Source organism: Passer domesticus, chromosome 3 (assembly GCF_036417665.1).
Source record: "Passer domesticus isolate bPasDom1 chromosome 3, bPasDom1.hap1, whole genome shotgun sequence".
Lineage (NCBI taxonomy): Eukaryota > Metazoa > Chordata > Aves > Passeriformes > Passeridae > Passer > Passer domesticus.
Window position 1 is genome coordinate 33729290 of NC_087476.1, and position 18876 is coordinate 33748165.

The following is an 18876-nucleotide window of genomic DNA, read 5'->3' on the forward strand; positions in this document are numbered from 1 at the left end:
GAAACCCCTACTCTAAGTAGTGTCCAAAACAGGGGAGACAGAGAGTACATAAGGAAGATGTCAGGAGCAGACAAGCAGACTCCCCTCTGCACAGCCTTCCTGGTCTGTCTTAGCACTGGTTATCAGCAATGCTTCCTGCCACATGGTGCTCTGGACTGGCAGACCCATGCTCACATCTTCGTGACAATGTAGCTACAAAGTAGTTTCTTTCAGTATTGTTTTTTATTTTAATTTTTTAATTGATTTTACATTTATTTGTGCACCTCAGTTTGCATGTTAATATTTTGTCTGAAATAATTATTCCAGACATGCAGATCACTGCAGAAAAAATATACATTTGAGATGATCCTCTTCAAACCTTCTTAGGTTCCCCAAGGAGACATCCCAGCCAAGGAATGACTGTTTCTCTCCCTTGATTTTAAGGTGTGTCTAAAGAAAGAGCTCTTTCATGAACACTTAAATCCTGAAGATGTCTAATGGCAGGTTAGTACCTGCATCCTAGACAACATATTGGAGCCTGGAGTTGAGAGCAGAGACAGTTGAATGTCTTGGAGCAGGTGATCCTTGAATATTAACCAACTTTCTCAGGCCTGTCTTCCCTCCAGGGCTTTATCCCATGGTACTCGACCAAGCAGATCCTTAAAGAGGCCAAAGTTGGCTCTACTGAAGTTGAGGGTAGTGAGCTTGCAGTGTACCCTCCTCACTTGACCTGGAGTTCCAGCATTTCATGGTTGCTGTCCTATAGCCTCATGTTGCCTCCAGCCTCTCCTCGTGAGCAAGAACAAGGTACAACACAGCAGCTCTCCTCATTGGCTCCTCTATCACTTGGAGAAGTTATCCTCAGCATATTCCAGGAACCTCCTGGATTGCTTATGCCTTCATCTTCTTTGTTATCCTGGTCAAGTGGCTTGTGTCAGACCTCTCCTACAACGTCACCTATCCCGCCCTCCCTTTCATCCTCACCTATAAGCTCTCAGTCATCTCCTCATCTATCCCACACCAAACATCATGCGCTCCGTCTGGTCACTACAGAGAGAGTGCCAATGTCCTTGTCTCTGCTTGTCCTTCCTTGAGAGCCTGTGTCCTTCCATCCCAACACTCCAGTCACAGGATTCATCCCACTGTGTCTCCATGATGGCACTAAGATCATAGGCCTGCTGGCATGGTCATACCTTTGACTCCTCTAGCTTATTTCCCATTCTCTGTCTGTTTGCATAGAGGCATTTAAATTGGGCCCCCAATGAGGCTGACTTCCTTGCTGGAATGACTGGAATTCTTTTGGGCTGCTCTGCAGGTGCTCTGCTGACCTGTGATCCCTCTCCAGGCTCTGGGCATCTATTGCTGACACAGGCATCAAACTGGTAGGAGTGGGATGGGCTGAGATTTCCCTCCCCGGCAAGTTTAATTTAAAGCCCTCTCCACCACCTCGGCAATCCTATGGCCTACATGTGTGCCACAGATGCTTCACTCTTGATCCTGAGGCTCTGCAGAGCCCTTTTCCACTGGGACAGATCCGCACAGGGGTGTACGTGCACCAAGTCCACAGAGCAGGTGTCTGTTTTAGCAGCAGTTGTTAGTTTTGAGTATCTTGGAAAGTTAGGGTCCAAGTCCTATGCTTGAAAAAGGCACTGCCAAATAGGAATGAGATTCTTGTTATCTCAGTGCTGTTTTTTACTTTCTGAGAAGCTTTATTAAACTGAGCTCTTTTAAAACGTATATCATAAATCATTGAATGGTTCATTGTCAGCCTGAGTCTGAACAATTAGCAGAAGTTAATTATAAAAGTGTCTAAAATTAGAGGGAACAAGTTGATTAAAGGTGTCAAAAGGCAAAGTCAAATATTGATAGTTTTTATTTTGCTTTGTTTATTAATTGCACCTTCTCCTAAGTAAGCGGACAAAAAAGACTATTTTTCTTTTTTTGTCTCTTTCTTTTTTTTCTTTTTTTCCTTTTTTTTTTTTTTTTTTAGTACAGCCCTGGGTTTCAGACTGTTTTCCAGGCGTATATGATCTGGGCAGCAATTGCGACAGTCAGACTTTTGCTTGAAAAAAGGGACAGAAGCTTGAAAAATGTAACATTTAGCAAATGTGAAGATGTATTCTAGGCCAGGTTCTCACTTGGTGCTGCTGGAGGTTAGTGTCTGATGTCAGTGGAATGGTTCTCACTTCCAACAGGTGCACTCCCAGCCCACTAGTGCAGTGTTTGCACCATAAACACCATAGGGGAAACAAAGGAGTACTGAGAGAGCTTTATCTATTTGCCTAAAGTAAAAAAGCTGTTTTCTTACGGGTGAGTGCTATAAACTTGCTGGTTGAGTGCATGTGCTCAAATAAAAGGCTACATTGTTTTCCCTGCTCAGTACAGTCTGCTGGATTTTCAGAGCTGGTTTGCTGTTTACCACAAACACAGAGGGCTTTGTACTCACTTTGACCTTTGGGTAAGAATTCATCCTTTGAAGTGTTTGTGATTTCTCTAGATTTGAGTAAAACATATTTTTAATTTGTGGTCTGGCCAAAATTCTTCCTTCAAGAATTGCTTGATGGTCACATATGGGCCCTGCACTTCAAGAAAGACATTGAGATACTAAAGCATGTCCAGAAAAAGGCAACAAATCTAGTGAAGGGTCTGAAGACTAAGTCCTAGGAGAGGCTGAGGGACCCAGGGTTTAGCCTGGAGAAAAGGCAGCTGAGGGGAGGATTTATTGCTGTCTAGAACTACCAGTAAGGAGGTGGAGTTTGACCCCTACTCCCAGCCAACCCGTGGAAGGACAACAGGAAATGGCCTCAAGCTGCACCAGAGGAGGTTCAGGTTGGACATCAGGAAGCATTTGTTCACTGAAAGGATGGTTAAGCATTGGAATGGGCTGCCTGGGGAGATGGTGTAGTCACCATCCCTAGAGGTGTTCAAGAAGCGACTGGATGTGCCACTGAGTGCTGTGGTTTAGTTGATGTGGTGGTATTCAGTCAAAGGCTGGACTTGATGATCTTGGAGGTATATTTTGACCTTAATGATTCTATCATTCTATGTCTCCTTGGGAAATTTTATGTTTCTAAATGAATGAAGAAAACTTATATATCTATATGTTTACTTCTTAAGACGCCCCAAGGCCATCCTACTGCATCCTACTGTAATTGTGGCAGTATGAGGCCTCAAAGTGGCTGAGGTGATTTCCTTTTTCTCTCAAGTAAACCTATATTGGAGAAGATTAAATTAAATGAAATGGCTCAAGCAATCCAGGAGACTTTCAGATGACAAATATATGGAAGGAAAATTACCCCTCTGTGTCTTTCTGTAATGACTTCTCTGTCTCTCTTCAACCTCCTCTCACACATAAAATAACACCCTCTTATCCTTCAGCTCTTGCTGTAGGACACTAAATTCGGAGGAGCTTTCCATTGCCTTGAGGGCAGAGAGGCCCTGCTGAGAGACCTCAACAAATTAGAGAAATGGGCAATCACAAACCATATGAAGTGACATCATATAAGATGCAGTTTTCTAGAACGCTGATCTTCATCAGGATTAGTTTTATCAATAACCCTTTGAATTTGCTGTTTCATTTTTGAAAACAACACCTAGTTACTGTAGCCATGTGTGCCAGGGCAATGAAGAGTTGAACAATAGACATTGTTAGAGCATTACTTCCAACATTATAGCAACGGTTTACATTCTCTATAATTCCCATAGTTGTATGTGAGACAATTCACTATTGCTTCTCAGCGCTTGCCTACAGATATAAGGCCTCTCTCTCATATCTTGGTACAGTGTGGTACTTTAGTCTGCCTTATTTGGTGTCTTTTACAGATAGAAAACCATCTTTCACCCAAAATCCAGAAGTAGTATATTCCTTGCTCTACTGATATGTACTGTTTGGGTCTTCCTAGTGCTTAGATAAACAAAATCTTTGTTTTCAAATGTCTCAAATGATTGGTTGCTGTTTCTACAGTCAGGTGAATGACCAGGAAACAGAAATAAACCATCCTTGTTGATCCAAGGAAACCTTTAAGGAGACTTAGAACAGTCTAAATCTCTTTGGGGTTAAAGTGAAAGTAGAAACAACAAGAAAATTGTGTGTGTGTGTTTCAAATAGTTGTGTTTGTTCTTTAGAGTTTTAGACCGCTAAAAATACCCTGTTGGATAAGATTTCTGTATTCACCAAATCTTCAGTTTACAAGTGCTTGCTGCTGGGTTAAAAATCTGCAAGAATTTGCAGCAGACTTTCACTACACTATCTTTGTACATCCTACACTTTATACTGTCTTTGGCTGGCATAAAGGCAATTTTCTGTGTTTTGGATTTAGGATGAGAATTATGTCATTAACACATTGATGTTTTAGTTTTGGCTGAGCAGTATTTACATTAAACCAAGGCCTTTTCATCTTCTCGTGCTGCCCTGTAGCAAGGAGGCTGGTGGGCCACAAGAGCCTGGGAGGGAACACAGCTACACAACTGACCCAAACTGGCCAAAGGGATATGCCATGTCACAAAATGTCATGCTGAACCAAAATACTGGGGGGAGTTGACTAGGGGATGGTGGATTTCTTCTCGACAACTGATAGGTCAGTGAAAGATGAGCAACTGCATTGTGCACCACTTACTTTGCATATTCTGTTATCATTATAACTATTTTACCTTCCTTTTCTGTCCTATTAAACTGCCTTTATCTCAACCCAGGAGTCTTACCATTCTTTTCCAATTTTCTTTCCTATCCCACTGTGGGGCAGTGAGGTGTTTATCCTGCTAGGTTAAATCACAACAATCCTTTATGAGGCCCAGTTGGGGGCTTGAAGGGTTGAGATAATGACAGATGTGACCAGAACATGTTAAAACAAATTTGTTACAAGCATTCATTGTATTAATTTCATAGTCATTGGTCACAGTGATGATTATTTACTCTCAGAGTTGGTGCACATGTTCTCAGGGTTATGTATGCAACACCTTGCTTGCTGCATGTGTTTCCTGTTGTGCTGGGTGTTGGGTTTAGGTTATAATTTTGCTGCTTGTTTTGTATAATACTGGTTTATGATAAGATAAAATGATTAGATGACTAATCTGGTATTTCTACTCAGTATTGATGTCATCTCCATATTTCAAGAACCATCTATAATAACTGTTAATAATTACACATTTTACCATTTCTCCTCAAAGAAGGACCCTCCACGCTAGCTGTTGAGACTGTTGAATACCCTTGGATATTCAACCAGCATGTTCCTATTACTACACCTCCTGAATGTGTTGCATATCTTCCTTAAGGTTAAACACCTCTTTAAGAACACTACCCAAAGATCTGCCCTGAGGCTGGATAGCTATGAGTAGCAGGATGTGTGGGGTAGAATGGAAAAGTACCAAGAACAGTGGGCACCTCCGGTTACTTGGAACTTTACCCCTGAACACGTGCAGAATCCTGAAAACCTACTAAAATATTTGGAAAAAGTATGAAAAGTATGCTGTGACCCTGTGAATTCCAGAGAGACACAAATCATTGGAACACCATGTGCTGGAGCCCGGTCCATGTCTTTTGAGCCATGTGCATTGCCCTCAAAGGGAAGAGAAGGTCTGTGCATCAGAGAACAAAACAACAGACATCACAGCTAATCCAACCCCTGCACTGCAGCAACTTGTGCTGGTATCAGTCACTCCAATACACAAGAAGAAATATTGGAAGTCAGATCATTTAGAAAGGGGATAAATTCCTCCTAGGAGGAGGAAGAAGGAAGAACTGGACACAGAAGACTACTCCAAAGTACAACTATTACAAGAAGAGGAGGAGGATGAGGCAGAATTCATAAATGAGGCAATAACAACTCAATTCCTGAGGGAGCTACGGGATATGCAAAAAAATCCTAGCTGTCATCCAGTTGAACACATTGTCACCTGGCTGCTCTGATACCAGAATTGGAGCACCTGGGATCACTTCCTAGGGAAGGGGGCATTGACAAGAAAATTGGGAAAGGGACACAAGTCCTCAGCCTCTGGAGGAGATTCTTTTCAGGCATGAAGGAAGTGAATCCCTTCAAGGAAGATGCTATATGTCATCCAGACAACTGGATGAATATGGAGGGAGGTTTTCAGTACCTGAAGGAATTAGCAGTGCTAATGTGATTTATAATGACCTGGACTATGAGAAGTTACCCAAAGATCCAGATGAAGGCAAGTGTGCATGACCAATGTAGAGAAAGTTTGTACAGAGCACATCATCAGCATATGCCAACTCCTTCATTTGTGGTAATGACTTGGAAAGATGATGAGGGGAAAATGGTGGCTGAATTGGCTAGGCAACTCTCAATAGAGAGGAAGATTCTCTTCATCCCTATGGGCCTGCATCTTGGCTGCAGAAAAACTGTAATGGGAAAATCAGCAATTCAAAAAGGATATGTTCTATTCCTCACCTGTAGACAGCAGTACCTCAGGTATCAGCAATAAGAGTTCCTCTCGTCAAGGGGAAGGATATAAACCCTGGGGCAAATGCAGTTTGCCTGGGGTTCCACAGAGGGGGCACTAGGAAATGGGATCAAAAATCTACCTCGGCCTTAGAGGTATGGGTGTCTGAACTGAAAGGAAAAAAAAAAACATTACAAAAGAAAAACCTTTTTTCTGCAAAAATTCCAGGAAAACTGCTGCTTCAGTTTCCAGCAGGCAGGTTCCAAAGAGGGTAGAAAGGCTGATCTTTCGTTTTGATATTAATAAAGATACTTTTTATTTGTATTTACAAGAAGGGAATAACAAATACTATGTCAAGGACTAGAGGGGCCCTGCCTTCAGCCAATATAGTTTATGGGATTTTGTGGATCCTGTTGGCCTGGCACATTAGACCCACAGGATCTAGCAGACACTGGTGCAGTGCCATCAAGGCCTAAAGAGGCAGAACCTGGATTCTGTGACAGGGAGGATTTGGCTTCATCATCATCTCGGTTATTCATGAAAACATCAAGCAGTATTGACTCCTGAGGAGTGCTGCTTGTAACCAGTCTCACAGCGACAAAACTGATCTGTGTGGTGTCAGACCCAGTGTGTGGTTCCATGGCTTTTGGAATAGATGTTTTTATCTCCTAAGCTACATTGCTACAGACATTGGAGGAACTTAATCTGTGGTTCTGTAAGTAAGATCTGAATCATCTTTTAATTTACAATTACTAAGTAGAATATGCCTGGCCATTCCAAGCTTCATTGAGCTTGGGGATCTGATAAAAATGTGGTTAGAATATATTTTTGTCAGTGAAAATGCAAAGTTTTTAATGCAACCAAATCCAGTATAAGTGAATAATTTTAAAATAGCATTTTTCCCATCTAGAACACATATTCCTTTTGACTACTTGGGCACATTCAGAAGTTTTTCCAGGGTCTAGGGCTACTTATTCCAGTAAGCTATTTTTCCACTTAACAGTGATTTAAAAAAAAAAAAAAGATTTTATTTTATACAAATCTTAACACATTAGCAAAGTGCATTTTTTTAATATATATAAAATCCTTGGAATCTTGCAGAAATTATATACACTATTGATGCTAGATAGAGTTTTGAATCTATAATGGCTACATTGTTCTTACATATTACACCTCTTCCTCTCAACAAAAGGCTGGTTTCCACATCCTTCAGAAGCACTGAATTAATGTTCTGGGGTAAGTCTATTTTTCTCTGCTGACAAGATCTGTTGACACACAAGTGGTCACATTTGAGACTGTTACTTTTTCTTTTGTCTCTTTTAAATAAGAAACAGATATTCTGGGAGAATTTCATGGCACATTTTCTGTTTGTTTCAACAAATAGAAAATTATTATAAATTATATTGTTTCTTAATGAGGTTCAATGGGTATAATCAAATGACAGGACTAAACAAATCCATTCCTATACTCCTTGGCTGCCAGCAGCCTAAAGCATTCATCAGTTGATCCCTTTTAAGCTACAAGAAACCATTTTCTGCCTTGCTTCAGTCTCTTGCCAGTCCCAGACCACCACAGTAACTTATATCATACACATCTTTTAGTTTTAGGACCTTTTCTCAACTTACTGGGGATGGGAATGGTGGAAAGCAGACCATATTTTGCTGGTGTCTTAAAAAAAAAAAAAAAATCAAAGCTTCTTATCCCACCATTTCTCATATGTGAACAGCTGATCCTTTTTTTAACACAATGTTGTCCAGGCTTATCACTGGACAGATTGTGACATTTGTTTATGATGACAACAGCATTGCCTTTTTCTAGTCAGGAGTGAATGCTGCCTGTGGCAGAGTTTTTCTGCTGGAATATGTAAGCCTTTTTCCCCAGTATTTTAATTTCCAGATAAAAACTCTGTCATGTTCTTTTCCTGATGTTGTGATATTATGCTTCTAGACTGACAAAAAGGTCTTGAATAATTCTAGGTTGACTAATTCCTAATGTTTATTCTTACAAAATTTTATTTTTACATTTTTGGGTATACTGAAATCTGTCACCTTACCCTAACTATGGGCAACTTGCCATAGGAATTAATAACCCATTACATTGCTTTCTTTTTCTGACTTTATATTTCTAGTTTTCATATTTTTATATCTGTGTGGGAGGTTGATGGAATGGCTGATGTTCTTCTAAATGAGAAATCATCTCTCATCAACTATGTAAGTAGAGTACATTTTGTTGAATTAAGATAGGATCTTTCTGGTGTTGAAGATCAAAATGAAGTGTCTCTTGAGAAAAAGCACAAAATTTCATCTTTGAAAATCTTTGAAAAAGTCCTCAGCTTGTTTCTAAGTATTTTTTCAAAATGTTGAATCTGTTTTACTTGCTCTACTCTTCCCCAGTAAACGTAATGCATGATCAGCAAACTATTCTAGTATTTGAACTAAACTTATTGTAAATCAAGGGACAGACACACTCAGCTGGTCTGAACTCCACTGAAGATGGAGCTAGAGTAAAGGCAATTCCAATTGCATTGCGTCTTATGCAAATGATCTCGGAAGCTTAGCATTCCTGGGCTTGTCCTGTACTTGGATAAGAGACCATCTGGAAGTCCCAGATAAAGTAGGCACAAGCCAAGACATCGTGGCTGAACACTAGACCACAGAAAGTGAATGAGTTAGAAGGCAACGTTCTCCCCCTCATCACTGGTGGATGAGTCAGAGAGCTAAAGTTACCAGTACTATTTTCATTCCATCAGTGAGAAATGTCTCAGGCTTATACTGCAACTTGAAAACATTAAAATAAGTGAGGTTATATGAAACTTTAGCTTCACAGGGACCTTTAACCAGGGTTAAACAATCCTACCCTCTATGATGCCTACGCTTCTGGAAAATTATACAAATGTACCAAAACTTGTATTTCTATATTGGGAATGAACACAGGGTACAGAAATAGCTGTTCTGTTGTTGCTGCTCTTACCTATCAGGCAAATCCTGCATGGTATGACTGGCATGACAGCTTTTTTTAATGCACCTCTCGTTTATTCAGAAGTGAAGAGCTTGTTTTGGCCCCCATTTCAGCAGAGAAAGTGAAAAGTTTTCTGTGCTTCTGAAAGAAACCTCCTGCATCCATTCAATGAACAGTATGATGTGGGACATAGCCCTGTGCAGTACAGTAACCAGCATTTTTCAAAGCAGGAGCTTTATGTGAATTATTCAGTATTGTAAGGAGGGTTTCTGTTTCTTTGTGTGAGATGAACTGGATCACTGAAAGAATGTAGCAAGGATGGGGAAAGGGAAAAGGGAGTATGCAGAAAAAACTCACCTGGATAAAAAAGAGAGGCTAAACTACTAACTTTTCCTTGTAGACTAAATTGTCAGTTCTCTTTTTGCAATGGAATAACACTATAACCCAATAACTTCTATACCATTGTTGTGGTTTAAGCCTAGATGGAAAAGATCATTAGTTACAACACTGGAGGATTTAAATGCACTTAAAATTTGTGAAGCTGAAATTAGTGTTTGGTCTCATAATAACAAAGATTAAAGATATTCTTATGGCATACTAGAAGATATGCAACTTTTAAGACAACTGATTTAATGCCATAAAACCAGAACAATGAAGTCAAGATGAAAAGCTATAGTAAATATTTTCCTCACTACTTCTCACCATCCAAATTCTGAATATGGAAGCTGTTCCAGCTTTGTGTTGCAGAATTTCTCTTCACTGAGTAGCTCTTTTCACTCTTTCATTCTCTCCTCCTTTTCTGGCAGTGAAGCACATTCTTTTCCCCTGTAATGTAATTATACACAAACTCACAAACTTAACCATATTGCTATGATCTAGCATCACCCACAATCTGGCAGATGCCACTGACTGAAAACACAGCTCTACTTTAAAGTAAGTCATACAGATGCACTGTTTCTATATTTAAAAACAAGTTTCCATGGCATGACAGCACTGTCTGTACATACAGGGGACTGACACTAAAGCTTCTTTGTATGGTGACTCTTTCTTCATCTCTCAGAAGCAACATTAATTCAAAATCAAAAATGTGCAAGGATTCTTATTTAAGGATTCTGACTTTTGAATAATATTGAGATTACAGTAATTTTTACTATAATATCATTACCACTTAGGTTGCCTGATTCAGAATTTGTGATTTTAGTTTGAAACAGCTATTGACTCTGTTTACTTGGGAAGCAGGGTCAGTATTATACTTGGAGTTCCTCCTACTCAGTGAATTAATCTTTTCATTCCCATACTTTTTATACAGAAAGCACAGTACACAGACAGAATCTTCTATCTGATACAGTGGGTTTACTGTAGTCCAGTGACAGCTATTGCAACTCTAGTGAAGTTGTTTGGATTATAATGTCTAAGAGTAATGTCACAGAGCATGAGCTTGAGACCTTGCAAACATCAAAGTGCAAGTTACCTAATATGAATTACAAACAAGTCACAGGAGACAAAACAATTAAATTTTAATTACTTGAATTTATTTTTTTTTCTTTCTTGGCCATAGAAATGATTTAAAACTCTGCCTTACAAATAAGTTTAAAGATGTGTGCTGCAACCTCACTATTTTAATGTAATTTATCAAAGTCGTAAAAGCAGAGAATAGAGACCCATCTGTGCCTAATACTTTGCAAAGACAGTAAGCTGGATGTCTAATTAAATCTAAAATTTCATGTAAGTTATAGTTCAGCAAGCTGTTGCAAAGAAGAAATTTCCACTGTCCCCATTGTTTGAGATACATAATTTTTATCTTTTCCCCATTTGTAAAAAAGCAGGACTTACAGAAAATGGAAGGCAACATCAGAGTTGTACATAAGCTATCCAGCTGTTCAGTTAATTAACTCAAAGGGTTAAGCATAAAGTAATCTTAGATGAAAAAGTAAGTATTCATACTCTACAAGAGAAAATCAGAGTATTTAAATATTAAAGAAACAAAATATGAGGAAAAGGAGAGAGTACTTAACGGTCTTTTTGAACATATTTTTTCAAATTTCTCTAGGCAGAGTTTCTTGGAAAGAAATTCTTGAAAATTCTTCTTTGAATGGGATTTAAAAGCACTGTCAATGATGATGATTGTTTATAGGTGAGGGAGTATTTTCATTTAAGGACTGATGAATCTTGCTTGTTTTGAATCACAGCTCATCACATTACCTTATAAATAAGCAAATGTCAAATTAATAACTTATTTTCCTGAAACCAAACACTTCAATCAAGGTTTCACATAAAGTTTTTATTCAAGGGTTTGTTTTTTTTTAACAGGCAGACTAATCAAGTTCAAGAATCATAAATCCAAGCCAGATCACCCTTTTTTCCTTTCTGCTTATAAGTTAGTCTCTTCTACAGCTATAAAGGGGATAGATGGTTTTAGAAGAAAAGTTCTTAAATTACACTCATTCCAATAATGCTCATCCAATAATTAAATCTAACCTTTCAACATTGCTTTTGTTTTGTTTTGACATCCCACCAATGGCTTTCCAAAAGCTCTGGGACACTATAATCTCTACTGGAAAGTCACTTCCTGATGGAAATCCTCTTTAGTTTCCTTTGTTCTTTTCTCTCCTTGATGGGCTGGTTGCTGCTTGTCCCTAGAAATTAATCGGATGGGCTGTAGTGAGTGTAGTAAAGTCAGGGATGTGAGTCAAGAGACAGACAGAAGTGCTTGTTCATTCATCCAGTTACTTCACTTAAAGTAGGAAATTAATTTCTCATTGAAGAAAAATGTTTGCCTTTTAACTTAATTGCTCTTACACTCACACCATAAAGTATGTGAATGCTACTGGGAGCATAGAGAACCGGGATGAAAGACCACAGTTACTGTGAAAGTAATTCTAGAAATTCCTTCTCCATTGCTGTAAGTTGTTGTTAAAAGAAAAAACATTTTGTGTTCTTGGCTCTGTCAAAATATTGGGAAGCCATAAGAACTAAGTTTTGATTCTGCTTGTTAACTAGACAGGAGCAGGAGGGAATAGTTTCCATCCTCTTGCCATGAATGACAAGCAACATATGTCCTGTAGAAAAGACTCTGCAGTATTGGATCATCTAAAAGTTAGCATATTATATAACATCTTGAATACACAAGGATATACAGTACACTCATAAACTCCAGCTTTTTCAACATGTTGGCATATTTGTTTTTAACCAACACAAGCAGGTCTGAATTATCTCTATTTAATCATATTTATAATTGTCATCCTGGAAGAGGAGATCAAGTATACCCTCAGTAAATGCATGAGACAGTCAGTTTCCTGGAAGGGAGGAAGGCTGAGGGGTCTGTACAGGCTGGAGAGATGGACTGAGACCACTGGTATGAGATTCAACAAGGCCAAGTGCTGGGTCCCACACTTTGACCACAGCAGGTCCATGCAGCACTACTGTGGCAAGAAGTAGGGGGCATGAGTTCCTGGAGCTCTGCCTGGTGGAAAAGGACTGGGGGATGCTGGTCAGCAGCTGAACGTGAGTCAGCTTGTGCCCGGGTGACCAAGAAAAGCAGTGTCATCCAGGCTTGGATCAAGAATAGTGTGGCCAACAGGACTAGGGGAGTGACTGTGCGCCTGCACTCAGCACTGGTGAGGCCACACCTTGAGTGCTGTGTTCATTTCTGGGCCTCTCACTACAAGAATGACGTTGAGGTGCTGGAGTGAGTCCAGAGAAGGGCAAAGGAGTTGTTGAAGGGTCTGGAGCACAAGTCCTGTGAGGAGCAGCTGAGGAAGGTGAAGGTGTTTAGCCTGGAGAAAAGGAGGCTCAAGGACAACCTTACTGCTCTCTAAAATTTACTTGAAAGGAGGTTGTAGCCAGCTGGGGGTCAGTGTCTTCTCCCAGATCAGCTGTGACAGGATGAGAGAACACAGCCTCATGCTGCATCTGGGGAGGTTCAGGCTTGACATCAGGAGAATTGCTTCATGGAAAGGGTTGTTAAACATTGGAATGGGCTGCCTAGGAAACTGGTGCAGTCACCATCCCTGCAGGTGACTTTAACAGTTCTTTAACACTATTGGACATGGCCCTCAGTGCCATGGTCTAGTTGAATGGTGGTGTTTGGTCAAGGGTTGGAATGCAATGATCTCAGAGGTATTTTCCAACCTAGCTGATTCTGTGGTTCTCTAGTTTTCCATTTGCTTTTGGATAAAATTCAAGATATTAACACTATCTGAAGTCCCAGGACTTCACTATTTAGTTTTGGAGGGTTTTGTTGTGGTGGGGTTTTTTAGGACTGTATGCTGTTTCCTGAGGGCATCAAACCACATTCACATACTTCACACAGTGGTGACATCACAAACTGTAATTACAGTCAATTTCCAAACTCTCTACAATTTTATGGTATTTTCCTTGTTACACACTATTTAGGTCCAAGGTAAGAATTCATAGAGTCATTACCTCTCTGATATGCTGTGAATATTTTAGCATAATTAGGAACTAAAAAATCATCTCTCTGCTCTGAGGAATGGTACACCAGCAGAGTCAATACGTGATGAAATAGATTTGTAATAGTGCTGCAAATTTTTTTCTGTTTCTGTTAAATATTTAAAATGCTTATGCTGTCAAAATTATATTTAGAAGACAAGCTGCTAGGGTAGTAAATACAGAGCAAATCCTTCAAGGACAAAGGACCATTGTTACTGGTAGAGTGATGCAAGATGGGATTTTGACTGTGGACACCACTAGATGTGACTGAGTGTTTTTTAACTAATGCTGTAGAGAAAGGTTGTCACTACTGCTATGGCACCTGTTGTATCGTAACTGTCCTGGGATTGGAAGATATTCCGTGTTTTATTCAATGCATATGTTTGAATATATATTTGTAAATATATTTGTACATATGTGACGGCACATTGACACCTACTTACCTATCCATCCATCTGTGGATAAAACTCTTAAAACTCAATCATACAAGCCAAGAAAAAGGAAGAAGGGAATAAAGAAGGAAGCTGGATTGATTAATCTAGTGTCAGAGTTTAAGAACGAATAACAAGTCCTGCCACATTAAAAATGCTTTGGGGAAGATTAATGGCATTAACTTTTAAAGACCAGAGTATCAATAACTGTAAAGGCAAAGGAAAGGTTATCACTGACAGTAATAGTGCTTTTACAGAGTCAAAAGATTAAAGTTATATTTCTCCTACAAAGAAATTCATTCTTCTTTGGTTAAAAAAAAGGGGATCACACAGGGCTATGTTGTTGAGCACAACCAATCATGCTTTATTCAGCCCTGGATGAAGGAAAGTTTGGAAGAGGTGAAACTGGTGTCCAAGAACGCAAAGGTGGCACAGAAGTTTACTGTGAATTGAAATGTGCTCTTTGACACAGGAAAGTGATAAATTCTGCAGGTCTTTTGCTTGGAAGTTCTGGGAGGAGCTGGGACCCAAATTTTGGGATTTACTTGCTGTCAGAAAATGGGCAAAGCAAGACCTGATTTCACACATTGGATGAGAATGGCTGTCAAGGTTACTGATGCTGAGTAGAAGCTATGTAGGAATGTGGGAGGAGACTGTTGGTATGAGATGTGGCATGAGAACAGACATTATTTCAAGGACTTACTAGAAAATGACTTGGCAGAGAACATAAAGGCAAGATTAAGGGAAAGGTTTATGGTAACATAAAAGGACCCGGTTTGATAGTGTTATGGAAAACAAAGAGAAGGAAGAGATGCGGTGAAAAGTAGGTCTCTGTAGAGGTTGAGTTCTTTGTGTTTGAAGCATAGGAAGTAAAAAATAAATTGTTACAAATTATAGGAATTTGAAAGTAGGCACTTATCTTCAGCAAATAATCTTTAACGTTTTGGCCTTACCCCTTCTGTTAGGCAAGACTATCTTGGTGGCACTTACTTGATTAGATAGTCTTATGAACAGCTGTAAAAACCAAGTGACGTCTGTTTCTGAGAAACTTTCTTCCCTGATTTACAGGTCGATATTCTCTAATATCACGATATCCTGTGTGTCCCGAGTGGACAATTTCATCCATGGCAGGTGCACCTGCTCCAGCAGGGTCAAGGCCCTCCAGTCAGTGACTTGTGTCTGACCTCAGCCATGTGATATTTGGCTTCAGCCTTTTAGTACTGACCGGCCCTGGCTGAAGTGACCACATCTGACCACAGGTCAGACTCAATGAGGGTATGAATGCAGACTTGCCAGAGGGGGTCTGTTGAGTCTGTCCTGCTCAGAGAAGAGGATCTCCAGCTGGAGCCTCTCCCCTTGGATGGGATTGCTCCCCAAGGTAACCCCTCGAGCCTGAGATCTCTGCCTGATTGGGTCTATGATTGCACGTTCTGGGTTATCCCTCTAAAACCCCAAGAATTCTCAAGTCACTCACATACTACCAATTCCATTTGACACCACAAATTGACATTCAAGTGCAGATAGAGTTTTATTAGCTTTTATTGATTTATCTGGTTTAACTGGTTTAGAAAGTAAGCTTAATTTGAATATATTCCATCTCAATTTTGTAAGCTTCCCTGACATCAACTTGCAAGTCTATGCAGAAAGAACTATGTATTTGGAAAGTGTGAAAACTTGCAATAAGCAGTGTAGGAAGTGCGTTCTGCATTCAGCATCTGAAAATCAACAAATATCCATTGTCATCATCCAAGCTTGGATCCAAAGAAAATAAGGGAAAGACATGAATCTGAAGAAAATAAGGGAAAAATGACTTCACATTACATATTTGCTTACCCATTCTTTCAGTCTTAAGACTTGTTAATCAGTAAGACAAGATAATTAATATGAGAGCAGATATAAAAACATTTATATCCAAACTAACCCCTTTCCTCCACCCTTATAAGTACTTGGGAAACTACAATAATCATATTTCTTTGTCTGATGAGACAGACGCATGGCCTATTTTGGTTTTGCTGCAAGTACTCCTGATGTTTTGTTCCTAGCTCTTAGGAACTACAACTAAAATGTTCCAAAACTAATTGGCCTTTGCCTCAAGTTTGGATGAGCAGTTTTTTTGCCCACACAATTTCACTCAGCAAAACCATTACACAGTTGCAAAAACAATAACAGCATTAAAACTATAACCTCAAATTAGATCTACTGGGAACTGATCATGTTTAACACTCATGTGAAAAATAAAATGCTGAATAAATACTACAAACTATTTAGAAAATCTCTTAGAAAATATTAATAAAAACCTTTCATATCAGACAAAAGAAAATACTACAAAATATGTTTGAAGCTGCAGGAAAATTAGTATGGATTGTTTCCTGATCATTCTAGAGTAGTCAAATTTTATCACAGTAGTAATCTGAAAAGGAAAGTAATAAGACACTGCTATGAAAGCATTGAATAAAATTTGTAATGGAACCTTTGCAGGTTTGGGGTTGCAGGCAAAAGGTTTGGCCTTTGCCAGACAAATTCATTAGAGTCAGTGAGTAACCAAGATCAAGAAATGGGTTGGTCTTGATAAGGAGAAGATACTGCAAAAGAAGAAATAGTTAATCTCTTCTTTCTTCTCTAGGAGGCTCACAAATTGGGCTCTATCTGATAAGGTTTTCTGGAAAGAAAAAGACAGTAAAACTGTATACACATGAAGAAAGACATCCTTTCATACACTGTTATGTATCTGGCTACATTGATTTTTCTTGTTTTGAAAGAAAATTGCAGCCCAATGAAGTTTTGGAATAGTCACTAGTGACTTGCACTCCCAGTACCTAATTTGGATGAACTTTGGTTTTGACATCCATTGATTGTAAACAATTCATTGTAGACTTATCTGTTTATGGAGTAGTCTCATCGTGAAGCTCTGACATGGCTCTAGCTTTATTCTACCTATTCAACATTTATGTCTCTGTGTGTCAATTACACTGGACTTTTTAAATTTAAGATAAAATCCAGTTTTGCCATGTACATCCAACCTAGTCCTACCAAGTTCTTAATTTGATGTGATGCCAAACAAGGGTTTAAAATTGCAATTAAAAATCCCCTAGTATAAAATATCTTGTTGGCACTACTCTTTTATTTATATTTAGAGATGATGTAGATATATTAAAGCCAGTTCATTAACTGGCATTTATTCACTAGAATTTGAATGCATAAAGGCAGGTGGTTTTAGTGCTTGCGTGTTGACTACCTGTGCTATCTAAAGTATTCAGCTTTGGAATTAATAATCTTTTGGAATGTCCTCAAAAGGAGGCCTGAAAATGATCCTATGGTATAAAAATGTGAGATAAAATGCAAACATGAACACAAATACCAAATTAATTTATTTAAATGTCTTCCTATTTTAAGAGATTTAGAGAACTGAGCAACTATGTAATAAACAAATCTAGACATGAAATGGGCAGAGCCTTTACCATGTATCAATTTTATCTATGACAAACGTTTTTTGCTTCTTTCATTTGGGACTGGTTTGTTTCAATGGAAAGGTTATCATATACAGCCAGCAGACAGGGAGATGCAACATTTACGTTACAATTAATAAGGTTCTTAGAGAATGCAGGCTTTCTAAACTCAGCTAATATAACTTCATTGTGTCAAATCAACTTCACTATGGAATAGAATGTCATAAAATGCCTTGTTTTAAAGCAATTCCTCAATATATAAATTTTATTGACGTACCAATTAGAGAAGTCAAACCCACACATTTTACTCTTTAATCTACTGGCCTCATTTTAATGATTTTAGTTTCTTTTTCTTCCCCAGACTTGAGATGCTGTGACTTGCTTTTTTCTGTAACAGTTTGCTGCTCATTTGGTAGGCAGTAAATCTGTGTGGGTCTGACATAGCAAGTACAGCCCTCTTGAACAGCAGCTGAATTTTGCATTGTCCCCCCTCAGACAGTGGAGTAGCTGCTGTTCCCCTTGGAAATCTTCTTCCACCATCCTCAGCAGGAGTGTAAGGATGTCTTTGATCCAGCATTATCACTGGTGGGTGCCCCTTGCCTTTGAGGGAAGTGCCACTCCTCCTGACTGTTCCATGACCTACTTGCCCTGGAAGTCTCAGCCTTCCTCGGGTCATGCATTCTTTTTACTCCACCACCTTCCATCCCCTTTGGTAAAATGGCATTCCCATGTTCTGGCAGGCAGCTCTCTGGCTGGCTGAGAGGACTGGTGGCCCCTTCCAGTTTGCCCTGAAATACAGCAGAACAAATAGTTCCTGACTACCACATACACCAAAGTCATTATCATGGAAAATGTCATAACCTCACAGGCTTTCACGTAGAAAGTTTGCCATTTTTTGAACCTGCCATTGCCATGTGATCACAAAACACCCTCTGACTGGCTGCTTGTTTCCTTTGGGCATGAAAGTGCTGTTATATAACATTTAACTTTACATTTTTTCCCTCTATTTATAGAAAGGGGAGTACAAATATGAATAAATATTGGGTTTAATTTATTAATATAATAATTAATATATTAATATACCCAAATATAATGATTAAAAAAATCAAATATATATGCACAAGTGTTTAGGTATATAATATATCAGACACTCTTTATTTAGAGCAAATGAAACCGTTAATTAAGTTTAAATGAAAATATTATCTAATTAA